Source organism: Mytilus galloprovincialis, chromosome 9, assembly GCF_965363235.1.
Source record: "Mytilus galloprovincialis chromosome 9, xbMytGall1.hap1.1, whole genome shotgun sequence".
In the NCBI taxonomy this organism is placed as follows: Eukaryota; Metazoa; Mollusca; class Bivalvia; order Mytilida; family Mytilidae; genus Mytilus; species Mytilus galloprovincialis.
The window spans coordinates 22,095,760-22,117,332 of NC_134846.1; the positions used below are offsets into that span (position 1 = coordinate 22,095,760).

At 31.0% G+C, this 21,573-nt stretch overlaps 1 long non-coding RNA gene across 1 annotated transcript; it reads left to right on the plus strand.

Moving 5' to 3' along the window:
• The first annotated feature begins 715 nt into the window (after nt 1–715).
• On the plus strand, nt 716–13,100 carry LOC143046699 (uncharacterized). Its single transcript, XR_012969235.1, has 6 exons — nt 716–781; nt 1,522–1,544; nt 3,817–4,271; nt 8,112–8,149; nt 11,071–11,382; nt 13,062–13,100. It is a non-coding gene; the product is annotated as an uncharacterized LOC143046699 (long non-coding RNA).
• Nucleotides 13,101–21,573: the final 8,473 nt, after the last annotated feature.

Consider the following 21,573-nt stretch of genomic DNA (forward strand, 5'->3'; position numbering starts at 1 on the left):
GATGATACCAAGCGACCATCATCTTCTAGAACATGAAGAAATTGATGATTAATAGCAGGAAATGAAATTGCATATCTTGTATAGCAAATATTAGTTTTAAGGTACCCGTTCACAATATATATATCAGTATTTAGGAATGGGCAGTGTTCATTGTTAGAATTAGCTTTATATACAGTCAGTTAAGCAGTATATACTTCTTTAGTGTATATATAGTCCTCATTGTTGCAAGCCAAATATTAAAATGCGTTGCTATCTTTTTGTATTGGAAGCTTGTTTCGATGAGTCATTTGCTGATATTAGTTAAGATCGGATCCTTATCAAACAGCTTCATAATTCCGATAACTTATCGGTAAACGGATTCTCCACAGCAAAACGAAGCGTTATCTGGTAAAATCAAGTGTAATAATCGTATTTAAGCGGGTCAAATTGACATAGTTCTTTTGTTTATTGTTTTAAATTTTTAAATTACCTTCAAAATCTGGCTCTTTAAAAATCCATTTAACATGTTTAAAATATTCATCTACGAAAATATTTGCTTCACAAGATTTTGAGAAAAATATTTGCCATATAGGGTAAACAAACCAAAATTCTCATCGGATACTAAATCACTAAAGAATAAGATCATGCAAATTATCAAAGAAACAATTTTGTTTTAAATCATTTTCTTCTGGGCGTTCTCTAAGTAGTTTCGAACTTGTATAACCATCTGTTTTCTGTCTCACTATAGATGATGCTACTTTAAAAACACTCCAAGAAAGCTGTTCATTAAATATCAAATCAGGTGAGATCATTTGAGTAAGTCAAATGTAATCAAAAGAAAATTTATGAAAGATGTGTTTGTTTCTAGAACGGGCAGGAAATTCCAAAACTGTTTTACATTAAAAAAAATATTAATCAAAGTGCATGAAATAGGTTGCGCTAATAAAACTTGAAATAATTTAAAACTATATTTCCATTAAATACGTAATCATAATTATGTATTTAAACATTATGTGAACACTTTCTTATATGAAATGAAAACAAGATAACCAGCAAAAAATCTATATAGTGTGAATGAGTTAAAACTAAAGACGTGACAAATCAATATATCAGAAAGCTTGAACAATTAAAAAAAATATTTTGTATGTATGCGAGCTTCGTAATTGATTAAACCTTTTAACAAACAAATAAACAAGGATATTTCACTCATTATATTTAAATAACTTAATTTTGGATGTAACGCGTCTTCTGATTGACTGACGTCGTTTATCGTATCATAGATACAATTTTGTCATGGGACCATGACGTCATCAACGTTTTTTCATGATTTACGCCGGTTTAAAATAAAATTTAGAATTAAATTATAAGAAATAACTGTAATATGTTGTCAGTCTATTCAAAATAACATAAAAATACATAGACAGAAAAAATATTACAGTCATTCCTTATATATATTATTCATACAAAACTTTAATATGTTTTTATTTTATTCCTTACTAATTTGCTGTCAACTAACGTTAATCGTTTTTATCAATATTGTAGACAATGAAGATTTGTCAATAGTGGTAAGAAGAAATTTGAAGGACATGGAGACGCAAAATTTAAAAAAAAAAATTTTGCGCCGTAATATATTGTACACAGAAAAGAATACACTACACAATGTTAAAAAGTACTTGCAAACTGATATCCTTCTAGATAGCGTTTGACGCTGACAACATCTTGAGCATAACCAGCAGTACTCTGTTCACTATAAAATGCTTATGTTTGTGTGTGTGTGTGTGTGTGTGTGTGTGAGTTTGACTGTCCCTCTGGTCTTTTCGCCCTTCTTTAGTAAATTTTACAACCGCATAAATTATTTTCGATCCTATCGAACTAGTTTATAAAGATCGGTGTCTGCTTTATTATTTCAAATAAGATCTGTTAACTTTCGATTAACTTTAACTATACCACATCTTATGGTGTGGGAGTTTAGATCATTTCAAGAGTGATTCGAAGCGTTCATAAAAGGGACCGGTTCCATCGCAAAACCACTTTCCTAGTCGGAAACTTTACCTACCGTGAAATGTAGGTACCAAACCAGGTAAAATGTATTATAGTGATATGGTATCAAATATAAGAAGGAATGGAAATCCTTGTAATACACATATTGACTGATAATTTAAAATAAGAGTAGAAAATACAGAATTAGTTCTAAAATTATGGAAATATATTTCATGTTTCTCAAAAATGAAGCACTTGGTTTTGGTCTTTCAAAAGTACTGGAAGCCAGCATGATCTAGCGTGTAAACAACGGTATATTGACCCCGTAAATGTTTGAAAATATAAACCGTAACATGGATACGAATGGCATCTATAATAGTTTGTTTTCGTTTAGTTAAATTCTGGTTTGGTATTTAATTAATATTTTAATAATGATCCATTTTGTTAAATGTTAGTGATCAATCTATTTGGCAATCGTTAATAGCAGTCAAAAGGGTTCACGAACATCAGTTGTTTGATCTGTTAGTCAAAAGCGTTTTGTTAAAATTAACTCTTTTACTCTTTTGGTCTTATGGAAAATGCTGTTTGTGCATTATTTAGACCCCTCTACATCGAAAGGAGTAGGTCCGATAAGGGCCGATTTTGGCCTTAAATTTCAGGTGCATCTGACGAAAGAATTTTGACTCGTTTTAAACACTTAAGTGTCTATTTCAGTTGATTAAATTAGTTTATGTGGAAGATTTTAACTGATTATTAAAAATGCTCCGATTCTAGCTTAGATATAACAAATCTATCAAATATGCCAAACAATGTAATTTTTCAGACGGTTTTTGTCAAATATGAAAGTGACCGGATCCGTGTTCATCCTTAACCTTCATATATGTTATCTTTAATATTTGATTAACTGTGCATTTATATTCATATATCGCAGATCAAATTTATTCGTTCATTGTGTAATCATACGTTTTGATTGAGTTAAGTCTGCCAATTGATATTTTATCGTGTGTTTTTCTATGTTGTGATGTTATGCTATTGTTTCAGAAAAAGGGAGAAGGTTTGGATCCATTAAAACGTTTAATCCCGCTGCAAATGTTTGCACCTGTCCTAAGTCAGGAATCTGATGTAGTTGTCGTTTGTTTATGTAATATATACGTGTTTCTCGTTTTGTTTATATAGATTAGACCGTTGGTTTTCCCGTTTGAATGGTTTTACACTAGTAATTTTGAGGCCCTTTATAGCTTGTTGTTCGGTGTGAGCCAAGGCTCCGTGTTGAAGGCCGTAAATTAACCTATAATGGTTTACTTTTTAAATTGTTATTTGGATGGAGAGTTGTCTCATTGGCACTCACAGCACATCTTCCTATATCTATGTTTATCATCAAATATAACTTACACTTCAATATTAATAATGAACACAAATGCGTCCACTTTCATTTCAGACATATCCGTCTGAAAGCTAACTAGAATACTAAAATTGTGAAGATTTCAGTAATTTAGCATGACTTAATGATGCTAGTACCCGATGTATGTGTAATGTATTGTCAAAAACAGCCCATATGTATGTAGCAGAAGCATTCTTCTTCCCAATAAATAACTTAAAGTTTACCTTTCAACAATTTTGTAAAACTGCTATATTTTGAGGCCAACAAAGGGTCCTACTGGACATACTCCTTTGTTTTACATGCACACGTATAAAATTGCCGTTTTTATCCAACGCAATCATACAATGTAGGTTTGAACGTTGTTTTCAATTTAAAGACTTGTATATAATATATACAAATATATCTTAGGTTTAACTTTGGAATACATGGTATTAGCTTTGATATAACAAAAAATGCATTTCAAAAATACATTTCAGAATAAAACAAGTCGACACATAAAGTCAATAACAGAGTTAAAAGAAGGAATGGAGATAGTCATATCGGCTAATACACGACGAAAGAATCATGCTGTTGTGACTAATGTTCGTCTTCAAAACAACACGTTTGAAATCATCCATCTTTCTGATGGCATTAATTCAGAAAGTAAGACGGATTGCCAAAAATTATTGATTAAATATGATAGGCAACTCTCGCCATACTTCACGTATGACTATGGCGATCGATCAATTGAAAGGAAATTAGATGCTGGTGGGATCATAATAAAACTTCGGGCAAATATTTTGTACCAAATATTTCATACAATTAAAGATTTAAAATACAATGACACTCAATTCAACTGTGATCATTTTTCCAGTTACTGCATAACAGGATCAGCATATAGTAAGCAATATAACACTCACAACGAACAAGCAACAAAAACGCTTGACACGAAGTAAGTATTTGTTTCTTGATTATTTTTTTCTATTATCAATTAGCATACTATCCTCATTTACCATTCACGTTATATCTATCTAGTGAGTTCTTGCAATAAATAAAAGCATGTTACTAAAATAAATGTCTGTATTCTATTTACTGTCGAAATAAACATGATAAAGGAAGAGGTTATATTAAAACAATTGATGAGATTAGGACGTCTGCATGGTTTATATTTCCAGAAATATTTCATATCTATAAGTAGTTTACAAGAAATTGTGTTTTCGTGTCAATTAGATTCGTCTGTGTAGCATTTTTTTCAAGTAAAGTAGTATAATGGGAAAATATAAAACACATACAGGCATTTTGTATTCGTACTTATTTTCGATCAGACAAACAGTTTTGACAATATATTTTTACTCACTCATGGTTTTGATATAATGGAATTTAACTGCCATACACGTGAGCAGGTAAGCTAGCTTTACAAATAAGTTGAATCAGACATTGCCTTCCTAAGGACCCGTATCAGGTTAGGAATATGACAGTCGGTTTTACTCGTTTAATCTGTTTGAGATTTTGTTTTTTGCAATTTGATAAAATATTTTCCATCATAAATTTTCCTTAGAAATCGGTATTTTTGTTATTTTACTTTCTGCAAGTTAATAAGTCGACCTCATTGAACCAGTATTCACGTGACTCAATTTATCCCCTTAGTTAAAGATGTATTATCATCATTGACAAAAAATTAAACAAAGGTAGACCATATGTATAATTAGTTTAATGATCTAATCGACACAAACTCGTTTTTATACATGAAAAGCGACGACTTACATTTTTTTAAATCAATTCTATGAAACTAAACAGACCTATAAATGTTTAGTTTCACGTCATTGCTATCTATTTATGACAATATTTATGTTTATATCAAGTTATTTGACCGTCAATTGCCATCGTAGATCACCGAAATAATTAATTTAATGCGGCGTTTTTCATTTGCGCCGATGTTTGCTTTACTTGCGCCGATATTTTCTTTCTCTTGCGCCTATTGAATTTAGGTTATATGCAGGTGAACTTAATGTTTTATTTAAAAATACTGTAAACATCTCAATTAGTCAGTTGTACATATGCTATGAATAGTTATCAAAGGTACCAGGATTATGATTTAGTACGCCAGACGCGCGTTACGTCTACATAAGACTCATCAGTGACGCATATATCAAAATATTAATACAGCCAAACAAGTACAAAGTTGAAGAGCATTTAGGATCCAAAATTCCAAAAAGTTGTGCCAAATACGGCTAAGGCTAATGTATGCCCGGGATAAGAAAATCCTTAGTTTTACGAAAAATTCAAAGTTTTGTTTACAGGACATTTATAAAAATGATAACATGGAATAGGATCTCGTGAATGTCGTATATACATTTTACCAAACAATTCAACCATAAAGGTACATAATCCAAGGAAATTCATAGGTCCCTATTGAAACGGTTAAATCAAAAGTTCAAACACACTAAACGAATGGATAACAACTGTCATACCTAACTTGGTAAAGGCTCTTATGTACAAAAAATGGTGGATTGAACCAAAATAGTTTTCCATTGTCGTGTTCATTTCTGGAAATGTGTTCAAACAAATCATAGTTATCTTTGTTATGTGACCTGCATTTGCTTGCAATTATCGTGAAAACTTTAACAGACAGAAAATTTAAATAAACAATTGTAATCAGCAATATGTTATACATGGAAAAAAGTATTGCAACACCTTGATTTTTTAAAACTTGAAAAATCAGCCTTTTTATTTTGGATGGAATATGATAAAATATTTGTATAATAATATTGAAAGATAGTTTATGATTACATTGGCATTTTATCGAACAAAAAATGTTTGAAAAAAAATGATTAATACATCATGAGAACAAGATTCTTATGTAAACCTACCTTCCGTGGTTAATTCATTTAAATTTGTCAAGCACGTGGTGAAAGTAATTAATCCACACAAAAAATAACAAATGAATTTACCGTTATACCGGACAACAGAGAAATACATTAAACCACAAATCAAATTTGGAACACGCTTAGGTAACCCATGATTCTGTTTTTATCCCCAACATCTATCAGATAGTAACAATATATATGTATATATATTTATATAAAGTTCATATTCAGAGTTGTAATTGTAAAATTATAGAGAATTAATGTATTTAATGATAAACAATGTATAAATGACAAATAATATATAAACTAACTAAATACTACCTGACGATACCATGGTCTTAAGGTACTAACAAACAGAGATCTTTACTGAAATAGCTGTACCAGTGAAGAAATCTGTTAACAGCATGTGATATATTGTTGTTGAATAAATAAAAAAAAAGAAAAAAAAAAGATTTATCTAACCACAATTTTAAAACAAAATGAAGTGCTTTTTTGTACAAAAAACTGCATTTTACAACTTTTACTGTAGTCGAACATAACGTCAGGCATTTCAAAATTAATCTTAAGATGATTGTTCACATCATGGTTCATCGTTATACGCCAAAGAATTAGTACTTTGTGCGCATCCTCCATTCAAGCAGTTAACTGCCATTTAACGTCTTCTGATACCCGCCATAAATCAACTAATTTGTTGCTAAGGTAGCACCAACCATTTCTGATGAAGGGCATTGTTTATTTCATCACGTGTTTGGACTGGGTTGTCCTTTAGCGCACATTACGCCCAATAGTGTCCCATATATGCTCGATATGGTTCAATTCTGGGCTACGACCGGGCCAAGGAAGATAAACCAAATTCTATTGGAACAATGGATCTTCCTCCACGATTCTAATTTTCAACTTTGGCGAGCTCTACACTACATTGGATACGGATAACTGTGTGTCTGTTCGTAAGCAAAGGTCCCCACAATGGTCTTATTGCACGATAACCAGTTAAAAGGCTCCTGTATGAACACCACTCTTTTTTTATGATTGTATTGTATGTAATGGGTTTTCTTCTGACCAAGCTTCATTATGCTTGATGTTCCCTAGCAGATGGCATAGGGGGTCTTTTTGATCTCGGATAGTCTTTAACACCGTTTATTGCCTAATTTTTATTCTCAAAACGTAATAGTGGAATGGCGATGACCAACAATACGTGCAGTTGTCACCGCGACATTCCTGCTTCTCTCATGCTGATAATCTGCCATCTTGCTGCGGTTTAGAGTTGTGGAGGACCCATTACAAGGTGTCAATCACATAACTTTATAAATTTGGTTATTTAAAGTGTGGAAAACCATGGGGATAAAAACACCTGTTTTGCTGTTTATGGGTACAGTAGATGCATGTGCAGATAAGGACTTATCGAGTCGATAATTATTGATCAAACTCAGGTGATATTTAAATAATGTTTAACTAGTTCTATTTTAACAAATTATATCACAAAAATATAAAGAGTGTTTTTTTAATTTCAATTTCAATTTGGTGTTGCAATACTTTTTTCCATTTGTATAAATTATATAAACTTGTCAATAATGTCGGATTAGTAATTATATTAAGAATGCGATTTCAACCTAATATTCTGATTAAAATCGTTATTCCATTATTATTCAAGATTGCGAATAATTAGAATTTAACAATTATCCACACCTAACAAAAATATCATTTAGTTTTGTAAGATGTATTATTCTTCCGATTCTAAATATTATCAACAAGACTGGATGTTGGAAAATTTCTATTCAACAAAATTTTTATTATGAACAAGTTTATTACAGTTACATTTACTTGAGGCCGTTACATTGACTTGATGGTCAGCTACATATACAGTCATCTAACTCACATATCCTAAATACAAAACTTAAACAGATAATATTATTCTATCGTTTAAGGTTGATTGAGTACTGCTCGAGATTTATATCCCTACCAGGTACGTATTCCGTACTTGTCAATAAACCTGATTGGTGAAATAAATACACGCTTAGGCTTTTAAAGTTTTATGAACTGCTTGATATGTCAAATTTGTTTTAATGACGAAAACTACAATAATATAAAAAAAACGCTATACATTTCATATAACTTTCTTTTTTTTTTTGTATATTACATTAATTTAACTGTGTAACTTTTTGTAATATCCATTTGACGTTACTCGGTACTTGTAAATCATGTCATTGTGAAATTGTGCTATTGTAAGACGTGTAATTTGGTTTGTTTTCTCTCATTTTGCTTATATGCTTTGGCTATATGCCCGTTTGTGTATCTTTGTTACACATTTGTTTGTTTGTATAGTGATTAAGATTATAACATATTGTTGACTGTTGTATCCCTATTTTCACATTTTTCCCTATTATGTTTGTTTACTTTGCTCCTACATTATCGTCAATATTATGGAATTGTATGCGACTGTCATACTGGTGAGAGGTTTAGCTAGCGATTAAGGTTTAATCATCAATTCCTACAAAAAAAAGCCTATACCAAGTCAGGAATATAACAGTCGTTTACCGTTCGTTTAAAGTGTTTGAGCTTTTGGTTTTGTCATGTATTAAGGGACCTTCCATTTAAAATTTTCATCAGAGTCCGGTATTTTTGAGATTTTACTGTTTACAATTTGGTCGATTTTATATTATTGAACATTTCTTCGTGTGAATCTTATTATGATGTATTTTCAATTTGGTAATAGTGGTAACAATTTGAACTTAAGTTTTAAAGCTCAGCATTAGATTCAATCAATGAAATATTTAACTCTGTTGAATTAATGTTGTACATATTTATGTCAAAATATAAAAAGAACCGAGAAACACAAGGACAAAGCAGTATGATGACAATTAGATTGTATAACTCGTCAATTTAAAATCTAGCATGACATGTTTCTGATAAATATGCTCAAATAAATCTATTAATCAGTTTCTTTTAATGTTAACATGTATATTAATTTTACAAAATGCTTTGTTACTAGCCGAAATGTTGTTGTTTGATGTTGACCTCAAGATTGAAACGTAGAAAAATCCTAACATCTCAAAATTCGGGAACAATATTTAAATGTAGCCTTCAACATGTTCAACACTATTTGATAAACATGTGATTCCACTCTTTATTTAGACCGCTTCGATTATAAATGTAGACATACTTCTTGTTTATGGCCCCGCAAAGATGTTGCCGGTACCATATAGTTTTACCTTTGTCCGTCATTCCGTCATTTTGTAATTCCATAATTCCGCAATTCCGTCATTCTGTCATTCCTTCATTCCCCAACAAACCATTATACGAAGTTTTTTTCAAAACGCCTTCAGATATTAGGCTTATTTTTTGGTATGTGAGTTAACCATGATGAGTTACAGATCAAATTTAAGTTTGGTTCCGCTCCGCTAATTTTTGCCGAAATTACGGGCTTTGGACTCTGATGAATTGTTGAAAATCACATTTATACGATAAAAAAATTCTAAACGCCCTCAGATATTGGGCTAATTTTTGTAATGTGAGTTAACCATGATGTGTTACAGATCAAGATGAAGATTTGTTCCGCTCCGCTATTGTTTTGCCGAAATTACGGGCTTTGGACTTTCATAAATTGTTGAAAATCACAGTTATACGGATTTTTCTTCTAAATGCCTTCAGATATTGGGCTGATTTTTTTATATGTGAGTTAACCATGATGTGTTACAGATCAAGTTAAGTTTTGTTCCGCTCCGCTTATTTTTTGCCGAAATTACGGGCTTTGGACTTTCATAAATTGTTGCAAATCACAGTTATACGGACGTTTGTTATATACGCCTCCGAATTTTGAACTGATTTTTTATATGTGAGACTACCATCATGTTTGTGTCCACATGTGTTATTGAAATTGCTGTGTTTAATTTTTTGGGACAGAGCCATTCGTGTGGCCTTGACACATTTAGTTTCTGTGTTATTTTGTTCGGTGTCCTGATGCCGATATGTTACTTTTAAGTTCCTTAACATCTAAATTTAAAAAAACATATTCTAAACGTTTTAATTCATAATGATGTTTACAAAAAAACTTAAGGGAAATACCAGAATGTGAAAAAAGAATTAAAGCACAATGACAGAACCGTATAATTACATAAAATCCCGTCTACGGAGAGCCAAATTCCAGTATCCAATGTTTTATAGTTAAAGATAATCCAAACTTAAATATATTTTAATTGATAAAATATTCATCAAATGTATGCATGTATAACATATATAATAAAATGCATCTTAAATAGTTGTTATGTATGTTTTATTCACAAGATAAACATTATGTTAATTTCTATTTTGCTGGTTCTATTTGTTAAACTTTTATGATTTATATGCATGCAGTGAGTTTGCTTATATATATGTATGCAATTTATAGATTTCTTGTTACAGTTTTTTTTCCTTTTTAAAAGTTAGTTTTTTCAAAAAAAAATTTTAAACAGTCAGAGTTTGGTAATCAACCGAAAACTTGTTGTTTGATCATGTTAATAGCGTTCAAAAGATTGTATTGAACATGATTTTATATACCATTTACGATCTAAACATATAAAAAAAAACTTTAAACATTGCCTTAATACTGTTGGTCAAATACCTTTGCTTCCACTCTGTAATGATATCAAAATTACTATAAACAATAACATAATAAAAAAATATATTCCTCAGCTTTTGTTTTCCCAGTATCTTTATCAAAACAAACTTATTTTAAAGGTTTCAAAATATATTTTTAAATATCTGAAAATGTGTAAATGTTGTAAAAATTAAATCGTAAGATGAATGTCAAAATTTTAATGACACAATGACGGAACTGTATTCTGATAAATAGCGATACTAGATCAAGTAATGAGTTGTGTGTGAGTATCTTATCTTTTTTGCTTGTAGAGAACCTACCGATGATGGTCACTAACACATCATACATTGTAAATATCAAGGACTCTGTAACTCTCAAATGCAGTGTGTCGGGAAATCCTTTGCCAGCTTCAGTTCATTGGATTAAAGTGAAAGATGGGGAATCAATACGCATCAATCCACCTGTAATAAACAATACTAAGTATTGCATGACATTAACAGAAAATAATTCAACTTTATTGGTCCCCAATGCCGATGACAACGATGCGGGAGTATACCAATGCATTGCTAAAAACAAGTTTTCACCCATACAGAGTGAAGATATATATGTGTCGGTTTTAGGAGGTAACTTATACAAATCTAAAATTGAAAACAAAATATGTCATTATAAAACCCATAAACGTATACAGTGCAGGTGTACAATATCAAATGTGTAAATATGACATGCTTCATTAGCTTTGTGAATAAACCCATGTTCTAAATCCAATAAAAATGTGTTTGCACATTCGTATATTGACTACTGCAGAATAATGAATGTTATCAAATTGTAGTAGAGGATAAAATCCTACTTTACAATGATGATGTAGGCATTATATTCGTGTTTCACTTTCGTTCGGGCAAAAATAATAACAAATATAATGTCTACCAATGTTAAAACTACAATAAAGTATAGCTTGCATCAATAATGTCTTAAATGATGTCTTTGTACCGATGATAAAATTTAGAAAATGGCTGGACTAGTTTGCAATATTGAAAAACCCTGGTGTATTTATAAATAAAACTAATAACGATAAAAAAAAAATAAGGCATGCATCAACTTACTACAACACTACTGAACATGTTGCATACCATTGGATCTGACATTATTGAGCGTTTAAATTTAAAATTAAATTATTGGTGTAAAAAACATAAAATATGAGTAAACTTCAAAACATCTGCTGGAATTAAATAGTACAATACAAAAGCTTTAACAATGGACAAAAACATATCGATCTCATGACATTAACAGTTACTAAAAGCTATTCTGTATGATAGACCAGACTGTCTCCTGCACATAATCAGTATTGTAAAATTCGCAATAACGAAAATGATACTTTGAATTACGACGGATCAAACATTTACTCCTTATAAAACTTCAAAATTTAACACTTTTCTTTAAAAAAACTAGGAACAGTTTAATTTTACACTTCGACAACTAAATAAATTATCGGAAAAGAAAGAATAGACAGCATGCAGTAGGGAATAAGTCTATACTTTTTTCTAAAAGAACATAAATGACTATATTTTTTTGTTAAGACTTTTCCGATGATGTTTGAATAAACATTACCGTTGTAGACAAACATGTAGTAAGGTTTTGGATATTTTATCATTCCATATGCTGAATAGCTTTCATTATTACTTTTTTTAACCATGAAAACAGGGTTTTTTTTATCATTATTAATTGAATTTGTATGAAAATATCCAATTTGTATTCACTTTCTAATAAGCTGCAGTCCAAAGTCCTAAATTATACAGGAACTGCTAATACTTACTGTTTATAAAATTGTTCTATATAAAACACTAACTCAAGGTTGTTGAAAGCCAAGGCATGGATTGCTTTATCCTTATAAAACTCTTTTCAACTTCGTGTTACATTTTGCTTTTCAAATGTTTTAGTTGAAGAAATACTGAAGAGTATGTTGTGGGAAAAACGAGTTTTTGAAGGAAACATAAGTAATAAACATCAACCTAGAATTTTAAAATGAAATTTCATCTGTACCGGCGCACGATAAATACCACAGTATAAATACCACAGTATATACTACTTATATTTATCTTCTCACTATCGTGTATATAAAAATAAGTCAATGACAATTTCCTTTCAGTTTACATTATTAATTTCTTTTGAAGAATGTTTCCATGCTATTTACCACACAAACCAATGGTGAAAATTGTGCATTTTATTCAATCATTTGTTTTTAAATTATTGTATTATATACATTAGTTTGTATACTTATGAAAAATGATTTTTTTTTTACTTTAAGGTTATCAGACGGTTCTAGATTCTTTAAATTTAGCCTCAGGTAATTTTATTTTTTATTTTATAAACAGCCAAACAAATATTGTTTATGAAACGGTAGACTTTTTTATACAAAACTATCGTCTAATATACCAGTTAAAATATTTTTTACGAATCTTTAAAGATATGAGGTAAATTCTTTTGGCAAATAAAGGTACACATGGTTGCAGTCATTACCTGTCAGCTAGTTTACTAGCTAGTTTACTAGCTGACCAAACGGTCATATGTTAGGTGTTTAAAATGCAAACTAGGACCTGGGAGTGGTTTATGCTGCGCAAAGAGGTAACTTGACTATAGGTTCAAAAATGAAGTTTAGGAAGTTACAACTTTGCGAAAATTAGTACTACACACAATTTAATTTGTGACCACTTCTGCTATTAAAGACTGTTATTGTTCAGATTAAAAGTTAACTCTGGCCTGATCTGCGCCAAGATAAAATTGAAATGATCCAAAGTTCGTAGCGAGTATTAAACAGTATTACTCAATGTATTTCACTTGTCTGGGCGGAGTTTAACCGATTCTAACATAATAATCCAGTCCATCTATAGATAGGTGTTTTGGAATTTTCTCATCAATGAGATGTCCGGTCATTCTTTTGTTAATTCCTTTGATGACACTAATAGGTGATTAGAAATCAGTAATATTTATAACGGCAATCATCCTTATCACACACATCTTCAAATAGACTGTCCTTATGCAAACTAAACCGTAAGCTCCGCCCGATCAGTTAAAATAACATTGGTAATACCACATTATTTGATGAAAATCATTTGAGTACATGCGATCAGTGATGATATAGGACTAATTTAAAGGTAGACCTGTCGCCAAGCCTTACATAAGTGTACTGTCAACCAACATACTTTTCTACACGACAGAAAAACATTATACCAGTCAACAGGTCTGGTTTGGTCAGGCTGACCTGTCCTTAGTTCTGGTTCGGTAAAGCTTACCTGTCCTTAGATCTGGTCTGCAGAATCTATGACTTAATAGATAGAGATAAAGTTAAGCTGACTTGTTCTTGAATCTGGTCTGAATCAGTCCTAAAACAGCAGACCTACAACATGTACATGTAACGTCACGTGTATAAAATGCTGGATATTAGTGCCATATTTTTTTTAAATCGAGAAGAATAATTATCAGTCAATGCAATAATTTATATTTGTAATCACTCTTCATGTTTAGATGACCGTACTAGTTGGACATTTCGTCATTGAAGAGTTTTAAAATTGAGTATAGATATTTTAAACTTATTTACAACTTTTTTTACATTCGGAAATAATCAAATATTCGACAGAAATTTATAATTTGTTGTTTTCATGTAAACATTTGTTATTGACATTGTTTTAACTTCATTGTATTACATAACCTTTTAAATGTATAGCATATATATGTTTATGTAAGCAGATCTTGCTTTTGTCATTTGTTCGTCACAATGTAAAAGTTAGAAATGAATATAATAATTTTAAAAAGATGTAATTAAGCATATCAACTATCAAAATAAAGGAATAGTATAAAATTTGAACAGTTAATGCATAATTCGTTCTGTAAAAACTATAGCTACGTCATAAAAAGCTTTAAAAATGATGATGATAAGTAAAAGGCAAATTGTTTTATTGATTTACAGACGTGCACGAACAGAAGACACACCCAAACATAAAGTATATTCCAGGTTAGTATTACATATGAAGCGTTACACAAATATACATACTGATAGCATGTTATCTTACCGGCAAAGGATACAAAAAGGACATAAGAATGAGGCTTAGAAACGGGGAAATGCAAGACTCTGCCGAGCTTTTACCCCGCTTCGGACCGAATCCTTATTTCGTTGATATGTCAAGTCAATACACTATTATTGTCTTTAAACTGCAATCTAAAAAAAAACAATTTTTGTTTTACGTGTTTATTTTATCATTTGACTTAATCATTTGCAAACTTCCCCCTTTTATAAAAAGGCCTCATACCATGCAGGCGGAGAAATAAGCAACACGATGAAATGTACAATATCTGTTGAAATTCGCAATCGATGGTGAACGAATTTGTTTGAAAATGAACTTAATTAACAACAATAAGCATAATACATACTGGTTTATAGTTTGCAGACCAAAGATATAAACAAGTGAAATATGTTTTTTTTTATATAAATTGAAAAAGAAATAAGTCGTTGTATACATTGAAAACTAGAACATGTTGAATAGGGCGTATGAATAATTAATTATAATGTCGGCAATATCTATTTAAAAATTCATTAGGAAAAGTGATATCATGTCAGTGACTGTGTATGACATAGAAATATACGGTCATCGCATTTTAACTGCTCAAATAGAACGAGTCCAGTATTAAAGCAGTTTTTCTATTAATTATCTGTTGGCCATATAGCTTATAGATTTTCTGTGTATTTATACATCACTAGCTTTCAAATGATGATGTTTGAATTTTCCTTATGTATGTTGATCGATGTATAGGCTTTGGTGCATGGAATTGAGAACAAGCAATTTTCTTGAATGTAGATTACATATTTCCACGTACAAACATCTAAAGAAACATTTTATACATGTTCCTTTAATTAGATGTAACATGCTCGATGCTACAGAATGAATCTATGAATGAGATAGGTTTTACTTGAATTTTCAAGTAAAAGCGATAAATTTTGTATCGTTCGTTATTCATACTGCTAGCATAAAGACACGATACAGTCCTATAATTTGTGAAAATATTTTATAGGAAATTTAACCCCAAAACAAAAAAACAAATTGACGACATCACAGCGCAACATAGAATTTAAACGGCACTGGGTACATTGTAAAGTCTTTTAACCTGAACAGAACATAGTATACTTAATATGAAAATAAGGAGATGTGATATGATTGCCAATTGAACAACCATACAAATATAAGTATACACGCAGGTCACGTGTACAACATATGTCTGTGTCGAAAGTCACGATGTTCTACAATGATAATCAGTATTATAAAAGATCGGATGGCTCTTCTCGTATCTAGACAAATTGTTTATTAATGGATTTTTATACAGTCATCCACATATCTAGGTAATGTTCAAATATTTTTTAGAATTTTTCTAAATTAAGGAAAATCATCATACCTTAGATAACAACCCCAGTGATTTAGTATTTAACGTCATGAAAAGTCATAGAAGACATGTCCAAAATAAAAGTGTACCAATTATTCTAATTTGATAAGTACTAGTTTTAATGGATTACTCATTGGGTTAAGCAGGGACTTTCAATACAAACGGGACTGGTCACTTACGATGTCTATTCACATTATCAGACTGATCTCGGTCGTAGCTGATGTCACGTGACTTTATAGCAAATCATTTCACATTTACGAAACGTTCTTCATAGCTATACATATAAAAAAAAAGATGTGGTATGATTGCCAATGAGACAACTATCCACAAAAGACCAAAATGACACAAACATTAACAACTATAGGTCACCGTACGGCCTTCAACAATCAGCAAAGCCCATAGCCCATAGTCAGCTATAAAAGACCCCGATAAGACAATGTAAAACAATTCAAACGAGAAAACTTACGGCCTTATTTATGTAAAAAAAATGAACGAAAAACAAATATGTAACACATAAACAAACGACAACCACTGAATTACAGGCTCCTGACTTGGGACAGGCACATACATAAATAATGTGGCGGGGTTAAACATGTTAACAGGATCCTAACCCTCCCCCTAAGCTGGGACAGTGGTATAACAGTTCTACATAAGAACGAACTTTAAAAATCAGTTGAAAAAGGCTTATATTATATTAACTCAGCAGATAGACAAAAAATACAGGTGGACGTGGCCGGGTAATAAGTTTAACAAAAAATCCTTTTAATTAATTGGATACATTTTGTCATTACAAAATGCTGTTTTTCCAAAGATTTCTCAGATCATTTTTTAAATATTGATCTTTGAACTTTGAGGTATTTGTTCCTTGAAATTTCAGTAGCCGCCATCTTGTTTAATATGCAAACTATTTTACACAACTGGGGTGTTATTCAAAGCGATCAGTCTAAGTTTAATAATTCATTATTCTTTCAAAATCTGGTGTTTTTTGTCATCATAAATTGCTATTAATCAGATTTTATATTAACAACTAATAATAATTATATAATTACAATGTACTGTGAAATAATAACTACTAGCATCGTATATCAGAGAGACGAAACTAAGTCTATTGTTAGATGGTAGCTTTAAACAGGCGTCTTAGTAATCAGTTAAAATCAATAGAGACGAGTCCCGTTAGTATTAAAAGTCCCTTGGTAAAGAAAGAGAAGTTTCCTAAATTCATGAGTAGTTATTAAAACAGTGAACACGCAGCTATGTTGTTAATATTTGGTTATGAGACTACAGCAGCAACAAACACAATTACTACAGTTGTGACTCTATGAAACATTTTATTTTCGGACAATACATCTTTTTAAAGACCAAAGGAAAACTTCAAAGGTCGAAAATTATCATTTAATAACTGTTTGGAATTACAATAATTTTACACTTCTTCGTACTATGAACATCAAAATCATTTACTTTCTTCTTTTATACTGCATACACATCACACTTCCAGCACATGTTCATGAAGATCACGATTTTTTTTCGAGCACCAATATTATAGTTTTACTGTTGATATTTACCCCACATGTTCAAGTTTTAATTGTGTTTGCCATACAAGAAATGTCATGGTGTTCCTTCACGGAAGATTATACAGACAGAAGACGTATACTTAACTACAAAATTATGTTCATTTATATATATAATTAGCTCTGTATACATGGTATAATATTGATATTGCAAATGGCGTAATTGTTTTCAAAGTTGATGTTTTCCTGAAATTGTATAGCATTTCAGAGCGATATAATACTTTTACTTCAATTATTCGTCCCTTATTGTATTAACTCTGTATGTACATTGTATCATAGGTGAACTGTATCCGTTCAGTGTAGGTTCATTTGTGTTACTACGTCTTTTGATTAAATTCAGCCATTCCAAAAAATAATGGAATCTTGCTTTTGTTGGTTCGGCAAGATCAAATTTGAGAGCGCTAAAAATGTTCAATAACAAAAAGTGTCTCAGACACATTTTGCGAAACAAGTTTTGCATGAAAAAAAAAAAGATTTTGCTAGATGAAATCAAACAAGGAGTTTTTAATGAAAAAGACTTATACAGTTGACAGTTTAAAGGGCACAATCTTTTAACCTAATGCGACAGATTATATGGCTTTATCAGTAAAGCAGGACTGCAAAGCAAAAAACATTAGGTCTCTACTTTGTATTGTTTTAGAGTCACATCACTTCATTCACTTTACAACTGATTCTAAATACTTCATTCAAAAGACACCGTACCCCTTCAACATTTTTTTTTTGTACATTGGGACAGTTCTCTTGATATATTCAATACATCGTCTATTATTTATGGCAAATAAAATCAAAAGTCAAAATCTTAAACAATGTCTTTATATTTGAGAACAAGACTTCATTGTTACAATGTAGGTCTTTATCATTTTAGGTTCACGCGATACTATATCACTCATGTCAAATACCCATATAAACTATGGAGTCTTAGTGTTGCTCGGTCAAAAGTATTGGACAGAACATCATGAGGATGTAACATATGTTTTGCATTTTCATGGAAGTTGAGTATTTTTAGGGTCTTTCCAATTTTCTTCTTCTGCTTAATTTCAAAACTTGTTTTGTGAGTTCGCAAGATGTCGCTCAGGTCTTTTGGATATGATATCGAACAGTTATTGCGCTTTTGATACTTATCCTGTTTAGTTGAAGCCTATTCATTGCATTGTAAGAGTTATCTCCACATACACTGTTTCTTTGTTATGATATCTCCTCCGTGACGGTAATAAAAAAGAAACATTCATTTTACTTAATCGCTTAATATATCCTCAGGATTGTTTGTCCAATTGTGACAGAAGCGATACGATGACTCTGTATGAGAGTTATTTCCCCTTTTGAATTTGACATATGTGATATGTCAATGTATCACATGAAGGGTGAGTAATACCGACCTAATGTGTGTATATTTGATGTCCTGGGTTCATATATATATAAATTTAAGGTCAAGGCTGTTCTTAATCTTGACATTGCATTGTTCCGATATCTCCTCCGTAACTGTAAAAGAAAGCGACATTTTAACAAATTGCTGGTTATATCCTAAGGATGATTTGTCAAATTTAATCGAATCAATTCATAGACTCCATATGACAGTTATTTCCTCTCTTGAATTTAACATATGTAATATATATGTCAATATATCACATAAATGGTAAGTAATACAGATCTAAGGTACGTGAATTGGAGGACCTAGGTTCATATAAATAAATGTGAGGTAAAAGGTCATAGTCATGTTCTAAATTTTGACCTTTCATTGTTCTGATATCTCCTTCAAAACCGTAAACGAAAGCGAAATTCCACTACATTGCTCATTATATCACAAGGATGATTTGTCCAATTATAACGAATCAATTAGTAGAGTCAATATGGCAGTTATTTCCATTTTTGAATTTGTCATCAGTAAAATCTCAATGTATGACATGCATGGTAAGTAATACAGACATAAGGTATGCGTATTTGAGGCCCTGGGTTCATAAAAATACATTTATGGTCAAAGCCAAAGGTCAAAGACGTGTTGTATATTTTGAATTTTCATTATTTCGAGCGCTCTCGTTACCGTAAAAGGAAGCGACAAATTTATTTTACTAAATTGCTCGTGATATCCTCCGGATGGTTGGTCCAATTTTGTCCGAAGCGATACTTTAACTTTGTACGAGAGTTATTTCCCCTTCTGTATTTGACATAAGGAATATATAAATGGATAGCATGAATGGTGATAAAGACCAAAGGTATATTGATTTGATGTCCTAGGTTTAAAACTTTAAAATGTTATTGAGGTCAAAGTCAAAGGTCAAGGTCATATTCTATATTTTGATTCTTTTTGTGATCTCATCTGTTACTTTTATAGATACATTTAAAAGTACAATGCAAACGGATTGCCTAATTGTGATTTAGATATGATTCATTTGGTCTGAAACCATCAAATGACATCTTATAGGATTTGCTATCACTGAAAAGATTTAATTTGAGGTAAAAGATTATTACTGAAACTTGGCTCATGATAAAGACATAGGGTCACTTGCAAACTGTTGATTGACATATGAATTTAAAAATCTAAACCGAAGGTACATTAAATAAACCGGAAGTAGCTATTTTTGCAAATACATATATATCATGGACAATATCTGAACAACTTAATTGCAAACAGACATGAACTTTATTTTTGGAATCCGTGTCATTAAAGCTATCTTGTGAGACCGGAAATGATTTTTAAACTGGAAATAGAAATAGAAGTATCACCTTTATTACAGGCATAACTATAGAGAAACAGGTTTTGAATAAATCAATACGAAGAGACCTATGCTTGGACGCCAATAGTAACTTTGAGTTAACCGAAAATAGTTTCTCTTCAATAAATTAGAACATTGATGTGGAAAGACCTTCAATTGGTATTTATTTATTATTTTCATTCGTTTGTTCATATAACAAACATTTACGCGATATCTTACGAAATTGGAATCTGATTAGAAGTAAGCATTAATTACAGGTGTGTGTTGTTTGAAACTCCAATTAATCTTAGTGTTGTTTTCTTCCTTTAACTGTTGAAAAAGTATGGCTGGCCTTTGTCTTTCTTTATCGGTATATTTTTTTTAGTAATTGATACATGCTAGCCAAATATATAACTACATTATGTACATTTAATCATATTGTTTCCCTCAATCTTGTAGATACAGATAATCTTGTAAGTATGACATCTCATTTAATGGAATCATAGTGATAATATAACTTTCAACTCATCTAAAAATCCTTGATTAAATATAATAACTTAAAAAAAACAATATGAGGAAAAGTGGCAATATAAGGGTTTGGTTTAAGTACACGAGCTTTTATAATATATGTTGATTATCATATTCTTTCTATCTTTTTTGTAATGGGCCTTTTTTTCGTCATGTGGTCGTTATTCCGATATCAAAGTTTTAAAAAAATTATAGGACTAAATTTTTTAGAAGTATTTCCAAGGATTTCATTTATAATCATGATTTTCGTAAATGAAAGCAAATGCTTGTAATTGTTAAGAAATTAATCAAATAACAAATTACAAACCTTATCTTGATTTATATTTACTCATGTTTGTTCTTGCATTTATTTATTCTGTATTACCGTCATGTAATGTAGTCATTGAAGTGGTAAACCCGCCCTTTTTTTTTTCTTAATATGTCCTGTACCAAGTTAGGAATGTGGGATTTGTTATTTAATAGCTCGTTTGTATGTATGTAGCGTTGTCGTTTGTTTTTTGTTGAACTTCAGTGTTCTGTTGTTTCGTTGTTTTCTTCTAACAGATTTTATTATTAATTTTCTGGTGGCAATTTTCAAATGGGTGCCCAGAGAAGCCAGTCT